This window comes from Semicossyphus pulcher, unplaced genomic scaffold, assembly GCF_022749685.1.
Source record: "Semicossyphus pulcher isolate SPU_LCO1_2020_fin unplaced genomic scaffold, fSemPul1.0.p SCAF_5, whole genome shotgun sequence".
NCBI classification, from domain to species: domain Eukaryota; kingdom Metazoa; phylum Chordata; class Actinopteri; order Labriformes; family Labridae; genus Semicossyphus; species Semicossyphus pulcher.
Window position 1 is genome coordinate 22,806,806 of NW_027211726.1, and position 13,602 is coordinate 22,820,407.

Here is a 13,602-nt window from a genome sequence, read left to right on the forward strand (position 1 = left end):
TGTCTTGGAATAGCATCTCAGCAGCCTTCCAGATTATTTCCTGGAACGTTGGGCTCCATTCATGCAGACAATACTTTTTGAAGATGCTGAAAGCATCATTCTGTAGCTTGGCAAACTGCAGTGATACCCCATGATGGTTTCTGTAGACCACCTCTGTCTTTTAAAGTCAGGAAATTATTAATTGATTCATCTTGAGTTCAGTGCTCGTAAACAAGACATGCAGGTATTGTATTATTGTCCCTTGCCTCCTTGTACGACTGTCAACATCTGGAAGGTCAGAAAGGTTGTCATCCTCAGGCATCCGCAAGCACTTCCACTGGCTCCACATCCACCCTATGCGCGATGTTCACAGTGGCAAATGTAGACTCAAGGATGATTGTGTTTTCACAAAGAAGACAGCTACCTGTGCCTGTTTTCACCTGATACCTTACAAGGAGGCGCTTGTATGTCAATTGGAACTGCCTCATATTGGGGTTGTTTTTGAAACCTCCATGTACCCTGATTGTAGAGAATAAAAGCTCTAAGTCTATGCCACCGGGAGCAATTTGGGGTTCAGTGTCTTGCCCAAGGACACTTTGACATGTAGCCTGAGGGAGCTGGGGATCAAACCTCTGACCTTCCGATTGAAGGACGACCGACTCTACCATTGAGCCACAGCCACCCCTTAAGCATGTGACATGGATCCAAGACATCATGGACTTTTTGTGTGGGATCCTCTAGATGGAAAAAAATATGAGATTTTGGAGGTAAAGTGGCTGTTATCCTCATTGACATTTTTGAGTTTAAGTACTGTGTTAGAATGGATTTCAAAATTCTATAGTGTGCAACCAAGACAATTGGAGAATGATGGTACAGTATTACGGGTATTCACATTGTAATATTTGTTAATATTATAACAGTAGTAACTGTTCTAAAAGCTTATTGCCATCAAAGAGTCATGTTATATTCAGCTCTCTCACTTGCAGATTAATCTTTCCTTGAAGTTTGTCACCGACAGAATGTGGGGAAAAATCAAGCAATTATTATTACTCAGTAAGGGGCTTTGTATTAATTTTGGTGCAAATAGTGTTCACTGCACAGGCCAGATGTCTTGAACATCATGATGTACCCTGGAGTAATGTAGTTTACATGAGGACATATAAAGTGCCCAGAAAAATGGCTGAAAATAGCACCCGCAGGTTGTGAGAAGCACCGGCCCCTAAGAGCACTGCACATACAATTTACCTATTTTTACCGGTCAGTAAATGTGTTAGCAGTTTGTTTTAGGGGTGCCAGCGGGCATTTCGACCAGCAATATTTTAGTTAGAAGTTTTTACGAGTCAAGTGACCAAAAGGGGTAACCAGCTCTGTTATAGATGAGCTACCCCTTTTTGAAATAGAATACCTCCACACTTTTCACATACAATAAACACAAAAGGAAAATCAAGACACCACAGTTCAAGCAATATATTAAAAAAAGGTGAAACCAGCATAACAGGAAGTGGCAACCTATTATGTGGCTGACCGAATCAGGTCAATGTGCGCTTTTGTGGGCAATGTGTTACAAGGACTGTCCTTATGAGGCCGATGACAACGCGTTTGAAAGCAGGTGCTCGCTGCGGACGTAGGTGAGGACAGCAGACGAGCAGCAGAACAAATATCAAAACATCACTGATAATATGATCTGAATTAATTATTTAATAGGCTTAAAGTTTCAGGGTAAATAGAAATCACGTCACGCTGATCAAACCCGACCTCATTGATGATCAGAGCGATAAGAGCTTAATGAGCTGCATTAGCTCAATATGGCAGCTCCGTAACTACTTCCGGTTCGAGCGAGGAGCGAGGAGATATCAAATAAGAGACTTGGGAAGCAGCCAGCATCTCCATCTTTCCAATGCCCAGATGACTGCCAAACATTTGTTCCCAGTGGCTGAATAGTTGCAATCTGCTTTGTTCAGGCTTCTGCTGCCACATGCCCAGACATATACCTCAAAGCACTGTTTTCTAAGCATGGCTCCTAGGCCCATGCGTGTGTGACAAAAGGGAGGTTAAAGTTTGGGTAGTTTTAAAGTTTTGGGCTTGTTTTTTTCTGGATCCACTTGACTACCAGTGGCAGACACAATATGACCCAGGAATTTGAGAGAGGTTTGGAAGAACTTGCATCTTTCATGTTGACCGTCAGCCTTGCCTCCCGGAGTTTCTGTAAGACCGTCCGTTGCCAGGACTGGGAGTAAATTATGATGTCATCCAAGTAAACAAAGCAGATACTGCCTTTCAGTTGTCCCAGGGTAATTTCCATCAGCCTTTCAAAGGTTGCTGGTGTGTTTTTGAGGCCAAAGGGCATGACCTTGAACGTGTAGAGTCCAAAGGGGCAGGTAAAGGCCATTTTGTCCCTGCTGTCCTCATCCATCAGACACTGCCAGTAAAGGCTTTTAAGGTCGATGGTGGAGAAAACAACTGAGCCAGCAGGCGAGTCCAGAATATACTGTATGGTTGGCAAAGGGTATACATCTATATACAGTATGTTACTGCATTAAGTTTTATCTAGCTAACACAAAACCATTGGGATACCTTTTTTAGGAATGAAGACCACAGGGGTTGCCCATGCTGAAGTTGAGGGTTCGATTATGTCTGCAGACAGCATGTCCTCTACTATCTCCTTCATCACTTTCAGTTTTGATGGAGAGGCTCTGTAAGATTCTTGTTTAGGCAAGGCAAGGCAAGGCAAGTTTATTTATATAGCACATTTCAGCAACAAGACAATAAAAGTGCTTTACACAGAACAACAAAAGCAAAGAAACACATCATAAAACAAGACATTAAAAAGCAAAGTGAAGATGAAATAAAAACAGCTAAAACAGAAGCCAAAATATAAATATATCAAAATTTAGAGTAAAAGCTACAGTGTAGATATAAATAATTAGAATAGTTAAAATATTAAAATATATGTATTAAAATAGTTGAATAAAAAGCATCTGTGAACAGGTGAGTCTTCAGGCTTGATTTAAAAGAAGTAAGTGTTTCAGAAGACCTGCATGTTTCTGGGAGTTTGTTCCAGATATACGGAGCATAAAAACTGAATGCTGCTTCACCATGTTTGGTTCTGACTCTGAGTACAGAAAGCAGACCTGTCCCTAACGACCTGAGGGGTCTGGATGGTTTGTACTGTGTCAATAGATCACAAATGTATTTTGGTCCTTGACCATTCAGCGCTTTGTAAACCAGCAGTATGTCATCATTCAACCGCTGGCTGTCGAGGTGGTGCCCAGCAAACGATGTGGGCTTCATAGATAACTGGCAGACATTCTGGGGAAAGCCTGGTCTTATCGGAAGAGACGGCATTCATCCCACTTTGGATGGTGCAGCTCTTTTGTCTCGTAATATGGCTAAGTTTGTTAGTCGTAAAACCTGACAAAACAGAGTTGAGACCAGGAGGCAGAGCTGTAGTCCTACACACTCCTCTGAGCTTCCCTTTGAGCAGTTTCCCAGCCACAATGTTAATGTGGCCTTTTATTACAGTTAATTCAAACTCAAATAAAAAAGGAGTAAATCAAAAAAATTTAATAAAAATTAAAACAACCAAAGTTATGCCAAAAAATATGAGAATTAAATGTGGTCTGTTAAATATCAGATCCCTGTCATCTAAAGCTCTATTAGTGAACGATCTGATATCAGATTATCATATTGATTTACTCTCTTTAACTGAGACTTGGCTGTGTCAGGAAGAATATGTCAGCTTAAATGAATCCACTCCTCCCAGTCATCTTAATACTCACATTCCTCGAGATACTGGTCGAGGTGGTGGCGTGGCAGCTATCTTCAGTTCTAGTCTTCTAATCAACCCTAGACCAAAACTTAGTTTCTGCTCTTTTGAAAGCCTTTCACACCCAGCCTGAAAGTTTTTCACACCCAGCCTGTAAAACTTTACAGCCTGTTTTATTTGTGATAGTACACCGCCCTCCTGGCGCATACTCTGATTTTCTAACTGAATTCTCAGAGTTTTTATCAGATTTAGTCCTGAGTTCAGATAAAATAATTATTGTAGGGGACTTCAATATTCATGTAGATGTTGATAATGATAGTCTTAGCATGGCATTTATGTCCCTTTTGGACTCTATTGGTTTCACTCAAAATGTAAACCAGCCTACTCACCGCTTTAACCACACCCTCGACCTTGTTCTAGCTTATGGCCTTGAAACCGAAAACTTAATTGTCTTCCCACAAAATCCTCTTTTATCAGATCACTATTTAGTAACATTCGATGTCCTATTAACCGACTACTCTCCAGTTAACAAAAATGTACTCACAAGATGTTTGTCTGATAGGACTGTAGCTAAATTTAAGGAAACAATTCCAGCTGCTTTTAATTCTTTACCACATCTGTTTACTACAGAAAGCTCTTATGCTAATGTTAGTCCCTCTCAGCTTGATCAGTTTGTTGATAGTACTGCAGGTTTGCTGAGAAGTACTCGACTCGATTGCCCCCTTAAAAAAGAAGATTATTAAACGACAGAGGCTAGCTCCATGGTATGACTCAGAAACTCGTAACTTGAAGCAAATGTCGCGTAAATTTGAAAGAATGTGGCGATCCACCAAAACAGAAGAGTCTCGTTTACTCTGGCAAAATAGTCTTAATAAATACAGGAAGGCCCTACGGCATGCTCGAGGTGTCTACTACTCCTCCCTCATAGAAGAACATAAAAACAATCCCAGGTACCTTTTCAGCACTGTAGCCAGGCTGACAGAGAGTCACAGCTCCACTGAGCCAAGTATTCCTATAGGCCTCAGCAGTGATGATTTCATGAGCTTCTTTAATGACAAAATCCTAAAGATAAGAGACAAAATTTGTAACCTCCTGCCGTTAACTGGTGCAGATGTATCTTTGGAAACCGCTCAAAAACCTGATGTTTACCTTGACTGTTTTTCTCCAATTGACATTCCTGAGCTAAATTCTCTGATATCTTCGTCTAAACCATCAACCTGTCTTTTAGACCCGATTCCAACCAAGCTGCTTAAGGAAGTCTTTCCCTCAATTAGCACTTCTTTACTAGATATGATCAATATGTCTTTATCGACGGGCTATGTACCCCAGTCTTTTAAACTAGCTGTAATTAAGCCACTTCTTAAAAAGCCTACCCTAGATTCAGGCACCTTAGCTAACTATAGACCTATATCTAACCTTCCTTTTATCTCAAAGATCCTTGAGAAAGCAGTCGCTAATCAATTATGTGACTTTCTTCATAACAACAGTTTATTTGAGGACTTTCAGTCAGGATTTAGAGTCCACCATAGCACTGAGACATCACTTGTGCGAGTTTCAAATGATCTACTTACTGCTTCAGACAGAGGACTTCTCTCTGTACTCGTCCTGTTAGATCTTAGTGCCGCTTTCGACACGATAGACCATCACATCCTGTTACAGAGATTAGAACATTTAATTGGCATTACAGGATCTGCACTAAGTTGGTTTAAATCTTATCTATCAGATCGATCTCAGTTTGTTAATGTTCATGATGTGTCCTCTATGCAAACCAAAGTTAGTCATGGAGTTCCACAAGGTTCTGTGCTCGGACCGATTCTTTTTACCTTATATATGCTTCCTCTGGGTAATATCATGAGGAAACACTCCATTAATTTTCAATTAGCCAATCAGCTATCCAAACTAGAAGCATGCCTTAAGGACATAAAGATCTGGATGACTAGAAACTTTCTGCTACTTAATTCAGACAAAACTGAAGTTATTGTGCTCGGCCCAAAACACCTTAGAGACTCTTTCTCTAATGATATAGCTGCCCTAGATGGCATCAGCCTGGCATCCAGCACTACTGTTAGGAATCTGGGAGTTCTATTTGATCAGGATATGTCCTTCATCTCCCACATAAAACAAATATCAAGGACAGCCTTCTTTCATCTCCGCAACATAGCAAAAATCAGACACATCTTGTCTCAAAACGATGCAGAAAAACTAGTCCATGCATTCGTTACTTCCAGGTTGGATTATTGTAACTCGTTACTATCAGGCTGCCCTAATAAGTCACTAAAAACTCTGCAGCTGGTACAAAATGCTGCAGCACGTGTGCTGACAAGAACTAGGAAGAGAGATCACATCTCTGTCACAACGCGGTGAGGTTTGTCTTGTCTTGGATTTTTGTCTCGTAACTTCCTGTTTTATTTTGAAACCTAACTCTCCTCTCGTTTCAGGTCACTTGCCCTTCCTCATGTGTCACCGGTCTGATTGTCTCCCCTGATCCCTGATTGTTTCCACCTGTTCCCCATTACCCTCATGTGCTTATAGTCTGCGTCTCCCCTTTGTCTTTTGCCAAAGTGTTTCGTCCTTGTCCGTGCACCCAAGCCCTTATCCACAGTCATTGTCGATTTTGCCAAGAGTTTTTTGCTACGCCACGTAAGTTGTTTTCTGTTTCCTCCTTTGAGAGTGATTTTGCGTTTGTTAAAGTTTTCTAGTTTAGCGTCGATTTTGTGTTATTTTGTAAACTGTTTTCTTTCCTCCCTTTTGGAGCGATTTTGTGTTTAATAAGTATTAGATAGTTGTAGAGCCTCCTGTTTAGGTGAGCCTTTTCTTTTGTCCCGTTGATCAGTAGTTTTGGTTTTCCTCCTTTGGGAGCGTTTTGATTTTTAGTCTAGTTTTGGTTTTCCTCCTTCGGGAGAGTTTTGATTTTTAGTCTAGCTATTGTTTTCCTCCTTCGGGAGCGATTTATGTTTTAGGATCTTCCCTGGTTCTAGTGTGTTTTTTGTCTCTCCTTTTTATTGGAGATTTTCCTTATTAGGAAGTTTATCTTCCGCGAGTTATCTTGCCAGGACTTAGTTTATTAAATGAGTTTTTCATAGCCCAATTGTTTGTCACTCTTCAAAGAGGATCTGAAATCAATAAAGTGTGCTTGTACGTGATATCCTCTGCATCTGAGTCCTCATTTTAGTCCAGGCCTGACACCCTCCCTCGTAACGTTTAGTTACCTTTTGTAGTCTGACGAACTACCATTAACGTTACTATCGTAATTATAGCATTTTATCGCCTGTTTGTTTACAGTCAAATGCGTCGTTTTTCGGCAGAATTAATATTTTCTTGCTGTCATAACGTCTTACCTTGCCTGAATTGTCCCGGTAACGTTTGTCATTAAATTAGGAGCAGTTGAAGCAGTTTTGTTTACAGGTTAACTTTGTTGAGAACCTGTTTTGTCAGCTAACGGTAGCTAACTTTAGCCCTCGTTCAGACGTTTAGCTTCAACATTTTTTTCTTTTAACTTTATGTTATATAGTCACAAAGTAAAAGGCTCTTTCTTTTTTTAAATTGTGGTGCTTCTTGGAGGAGAGTGTGGTTGGAGATCCCGACTACGTTCCGGATCTTCAGAGGCAGGGGCCGACAGCAGTAGCCTACAGCAGGAAACAGCACAGGAGGTGTAAGAGCCCGGAGAAGGGCAGGTCCTTCCAGGGGCTGCCAGGGTAGGAGCAACAGGGGCCTTGGGGTGATGCAGAGTGGGGAATCTGCTGAGTAAAGGCCCGGAGCCAGCAGACCAGCTGCCCCAAGATCCACAACAAGAGCCAGAGGTCGGAGGGCACGTGGACCTGCTGTACTCAGTCCTGACGATCTAATCCGAGTCCAGCAGTTTCAACAGGACAGGGTAGCAGCCGAGTGGGTAAAGCAGTGCATTATTATAGTCATCATTGTAATGATTCATCTTCTTATTGTTGTTACCAGTACTGCTGTTGTTATGGCTGAGATGTTCAGCAGCTTTTCTATATTTGTGTTGACATTATTGCTCTTGACAACATCTATTGACATGAATGAGTTTTTTTTGCACAAAAAAGTGTTTTGTAAATGTTTACATGTCTGTTGCTGCTTTTGAAATGTTCTTTTTGTGTGTTTGTGTAAATTTTAAGCCATTTTGTGTTTGAAAACAATTGTATATGGTTTTATGTTTTTATATTTTCATATAGTTTTGTATTTTTTCTTATTCACGTTGTTCAATAAAACCTTGCATTATATAATTGCCTTTGTCTTTTTACTCTGTAAAATGTTAATGTTTATTATGCTTTACTTCCATTATGCCCCTTTTTTCATATACCCACTTTATCTGAACGAACTGCAGTGAATTGCTAAAATCAATTTTTTAGAAACATTTATTGTACACAGTTTATCTTTTTTTTTTTTTTTTTTTACAGCTGTCGTCTATAACAAATTAGTTATTTGGTCCCAATAAAAAAAGCAAATAAATAACATAAGGCACTTGCAAGATTACTGTTTAGTAATGCAAACAGATCTTTTAGATGTAACATTCAGCTCTTCATGAGTTCCAAGGGTACCAAGTCTTGGCTGGTGCTGGATGTCCTCCATTACTGTGGGAGTGATGTACCTTGACAAAGAGTAAAAAAATTTTACATAGATCTTAGGCTGCTTTGGCACAGAGTGATGTTATCACAATGTGCAGTAAGTGGAGCAAGTGTATGTATCAACTTATTACAATTTAAAATTCACTACTGGTAAATAGTACTTCTTCCCAAGGATGGAAAAAGTCACATAGACAGATCGGTCTTATTTATACAGATGTCAGCTAGCCAGCATTATCTATTAGCCGGAGAAGTCTTCTAGCAATGTGCCGAACTAGCTCTGGTTACTGTACAACCAACAAAGTCAAACGCAACCCCGGAGTTATAATACTAGAACTGGGTTAATGACAACTTCACAATAAACACTGAGGCTAACGCTGAAGCTAACGTCACCGGTAGTGTAACGTTAAACAAACCAAGCTGTGGAGGCAGTTTGTTTACACTACCGCCGCTAAGGCTAACGCTAACGCTAGGCTAAATTTCCCTGCACAAATAACATAATATTACAGAACGATAGTAACTGGTAACTGATGTTATCACATGTAATGCTGTGTTCTAGGATTAGGCAAATTAAAAGTACCTGTCCAGCAGAAACTCCGCGACCATCTCATCTCTTTTTAGCTCTGGATGAAGCTGCATTAGCCTCCTCCATTGCTGGAAAGCAGAGCCGATGTTGACTCGAGTCTTGCCTCTTGCCGCATCAAGCTCTTTCTTTATGGCAGCTTTTTGTGAAATAGTCTTCTTTGTCCTGATAATTTTCTCTGTGGGGGCAGCTGATGATAGAAGTAGCGGCTCGCCTTGGTCAGTCATTGTCAGTTCTCCGTTCCCTGCTCTCTCTCACCGCTCTACTGCTCCGCCAGAGAGGCGCGCGACTTGCGAGCCGTGACAGCGGTGCAACTGGGAGGGACGCGGCAACGGATGACGGACAGGAAGCTCGGCAAATCAATTTACTCGGACCGAATAAAATGATTGGTCAGACTTTTATCAGAAATATATGAGAATTAAATATTGATGAGTTTCAACGCCTAGTGGATTTCTTGTACATTTTATTGTGCTATATGCTTATTAGGAGCATTTTATGATTACAAAAGAAAAGTGTAAAAATGCCAGAAAGGTAAATAAGAACCAAACCAGTTTAGTACTGTGCCGGAAAGTCCAACCCAGTTTTCCAGACGGTCAAGTAATATCTTATGGTCAGCTGTGTTGAATGCAGCTCTAAGATCGAGTAGTACTAGGACTGAAATTCTGCCACTGTCTGTGTTTAAGCGGATGTCATTGATCACCTTGACAAGAGCCGTCTCAGTGCTGTGGTGTGGTCGAAAGCCTGACTGGAAGACATCAAAGCAATTGTTCACAGTCAAAAACTGTTGAAAGACAGCCCTTTCGATTATCTTTCTTAAAATTGTTGATCAGATCAAATTGTGTCATGGTGCTTAAATTGGTTTTAGTTGAACACAGCACATATCCTGAACCTGATATTGAGTTACTTACTGCTTGCCTGATTTTCAGAATTTTTTCTGTAAAGAAGGAGGCAAATCAGGTTCAGGTGCTATTGACATGGGAGGGTTTGTCGACAGTAGCAAACAAGGCACGTGTGGAAGAGAAAACCTTGTTAAAAATGTTGTTGGTGTTTTCAGTGATATGTTTTGTAATTGCTTTTGTTTGAGTAATTGTCTGCACTAAGATAAGACTCTCAAATAAAACACAGGAGTGGTCAGAGAGGGCAACATCTGTCACCACAACCTTGGAAATGTTTAGACCCTTGGAGTTAATTAAGTCCAGAGTGTGCCCCTTCTTATGTGTGGGTTCCGTCACATGCTGAGTCTGCCCATAGTTGTCACAAGTGCAACACAGTTCTTTCCCCAACAATTACAACACAGTCAAAGTCAATGCAGATCAAAGACAGCAGTTCATTAAAATCATCAAAATAGTTTGCACAGTATTTAGGTGGCCTGTAAATATTCAGGAGCATGGCCCGAGGGGAGGACTTCAGCTGAAGAGCCACATATTCAAAAGAAGCAACAATTCCAAAGGATAACTGCTTGCATTGGAAGGACTCTTTAAACAAAATTGCAACTCCACCTCCTCTCTTATGCACTCTAGCCTCGCTTACAAAACTAAAGTTGGGAGGGGTTGACTCAATAAGAACAGCTGCACTGTTATTTTGGTCTAACCAAGTTTCAGTTAAAAATAAATAAAAATAAGTAATAAAATCATTGATTAAAATGTTTTCCCTGCAAGAGATCTGGGCCCGTATTCACAAACATTCTCAGAATACTCTCAGAGAGCTCCTAACTTTGCTTAAAAACTTTTAGCAAGGAGTGCTAGCCTAGGAGTGATTTAGGAACACTCTCAGAGCAACTCTGAGCAAGGAAGGGACAAAAACTTTTATCTTAGTGAGGGGGTGTGGTTGCTTGGTATGATACATTCTTTCAGAAGCTGTGATTGGTTGAAAAAAAGCTCTCTTAGTGATGATGGGCAGAGAAGGACAGTGAAATCTATCGGCCTAATCATGGAATTTACTCAGACATTGTGTAATTATGAACACCATTTTATGTACTGAACATCTCTGTTGAATAAATTGTAAGCCACACTTTAAAGTATAAAGCCTACAGAATGTTTGAAACACATGCTCATCTTCACATGGGGATAGTTATATATACTTGATCACTTTTATTTACCATGCTGCTAATTTAAGTACTTAATCTAACTGATATTAACGAGGGAAAATGGCTCATCTTCTCAATTGCTGTGAATGCTGGCCAGCCTATATCAAGCTCATAAGAAGCTGCGTTTGCTGCATTTAACAAGAAGAACCAGAAAACCCAACTGGATGGAGGGACAGTGTTTACTTTTATCTCAAGTAGTTGAAAACATTTTAGGACATAAATTCAGCCCCGGTTTTACAGCTCAAACCAAGAGGCAGGCATGGGAAAATGTAGCGCAGCAGATAAATGCATATTTCCCTCTTGTTGTGCGCTCTAGTGAAGAGTGCGCAAAGTAGTGGTAGGCTCTGTGTTAAAGTCTAACGTGAGAGGGGAGACTGCAGCACCCAAACAGTCTGCAAGCACAGGTGAGATAGTTTACCTCTTACTTATAACTGCTGTCAAAGTTAACTTAAATGCAGAATTAAAATATGCCCGTGCAATAATACAGATGTGCTTCCCATACCCAAGCCCGCTATACCCATCCCTATTCCCTTTATTTGTGATCACTCTGCTGATTGACGGTTGCGACAGACCCAAGTCATCACTGCTGCACTTTGCATTTTTCCAGTTGCCAAATATTTTAATGTTGTGATCACTTTAATTTCTGCCAATATCTCGTTGTTGCATCGCATCTCTAATGAGATCTACCACAAACATGATCCCTGCACGATCCACTCTGTAGGCTATTGTTTAATTGGCACTGTTATTCAGTGTTTTGAGAACTTTTCTCCTATCCATCCATCCTCCATCTTTCCGCCATTTTCTTCTCTGCTTAAGAAACTCTTAAGCCTCTTAAAAGTCCTCCTCACTACTCCTAACAGTTTCTCACCTTAGGAGCTCTCTTAAGGGCTGAGATGCTTTCTGAATAACTTTTATCTTTACCAGGATCTAGTCTTAACTTTAAGGGGAAATTCTTAGAGAACGTCATGATTCTAAGAATTTTCTTAGAATTTCTTCACTAGGAGCAACTCTTTGTACTAGGAAGCTTTATGAATATGGGCCCTGATGTTTAATAAAGCCAGCTTTAATGAGGAGCCTTATCTGCCCAGATGATTGGGACAGATTTTGGCTCAAAAGGAATGGATGCTAAATTTGCAGAATCACATAAGTGCTTCCTGTTTCGCCTTTCTTTTTCTATTACCTATCAGGACAGAAATTGTGGAACCTATTGGCATACAGGGCCCCGGCTTATCCTGGAAAGAGTCATGACTGCCATCATAATTACAGCCTGGACCCTCCACATATCAGTTTGAGCTTGGTACATTTTGAACACAAGCACCCATATCAACCTTATCAGGCTGGGCAGACAGAGCATGATGCCGCTGAGGAACAGGTGGAGGTGGGCGGCATGCAGGGTTTATGGGAGAGAAAATGGGAGAGGGCCGGGGGGTGCATCTAGTTCTAGCATCGACCAGCTCCTTCATCTGGTCAGTGAACTCCAAAAGGGGGGGAGGAGGGAGAAAGAGTGATTAAGGGAGAGGATGACCTGGCTGGGGTTTGAGGGGGTGAGGCACAGGTGTTGTTGAAAGTGTTGGAGGAGGGTGGAGTCCCCTCCTCTCTGCTCTGAAGTCTCTCTAGTTCAGAAATCTCCTTGGGCGGGGGCAGACAGGGTTATTCCTTGAGTATTCTGCTGTGAAATGTTACAATGCTTTGCATTGCTTTGTATAGCAGCCCTGTGCCTGGTTTGGAGAGGGAAGAATGAGAAGTTAATTTGTGGCGTTGTTCCTGAACTAGTAAAAATTCTTTCCAATATTCATTTGTACTACTTTCTGACCAAAGCTACCAGGAACTTTTAATTCTGGGAGAGTGCCAGAAACTTTTAGTTCTGGGAGAGTACTTCTATATCAAAAGGTGCTTATCAGACAAAAATACCCAGAACTTTTAGTTCCGGGAGAATACCATGAACTGTTGGTTCCAGGAGAGTACCAGGAACTGTTAGTTCCAGGAGATTAGTGGGAGAGTACTCATGTATCGAAATGTGCTTTTCAACCAAAAGTACCAGGAACTTTTACTTTCATGAGAGTACCAGGTACTTTTAGTACTGGGAGAGTACCAGTACCAGAACAGAAAATACCAGGAACAGAAAATACCAGGAACATTTAATTCCAGGAGAGTGCCAGGAACTACCATAGAATACTAGAGAAAATGTCACTAATTTCTGCAAAATATGAATACTGGACGAAGAAAAAGCAGTGCATTATCAAAATTATTTTTTAATATAAATTGTAAGAGTCTAGACTAGGGGTTCTCAAAGTTTTGATAGCTGAGGGCCAATTTAAGAACCCATCATTGGACTGAGGGCCGCCGAAGGAAAAAAATGGAAAAAACAGAAAAAAAAAGGAATGTAAAAACTTATTCAGAACAAAAAGTCAGTCTCAGTGTGCCTTGCTTCCTGTCTTATCAGCATGGACCTTATTCAGGAGCAATTCCAGCTACCAAAGCACCACAGGAAAACCTGTAGAGACAGACAGACAGACAGACAGACAGACACATACATACATACATACATACATACATACATACATACATACACACACACACACACACACACACACACACACACACACAC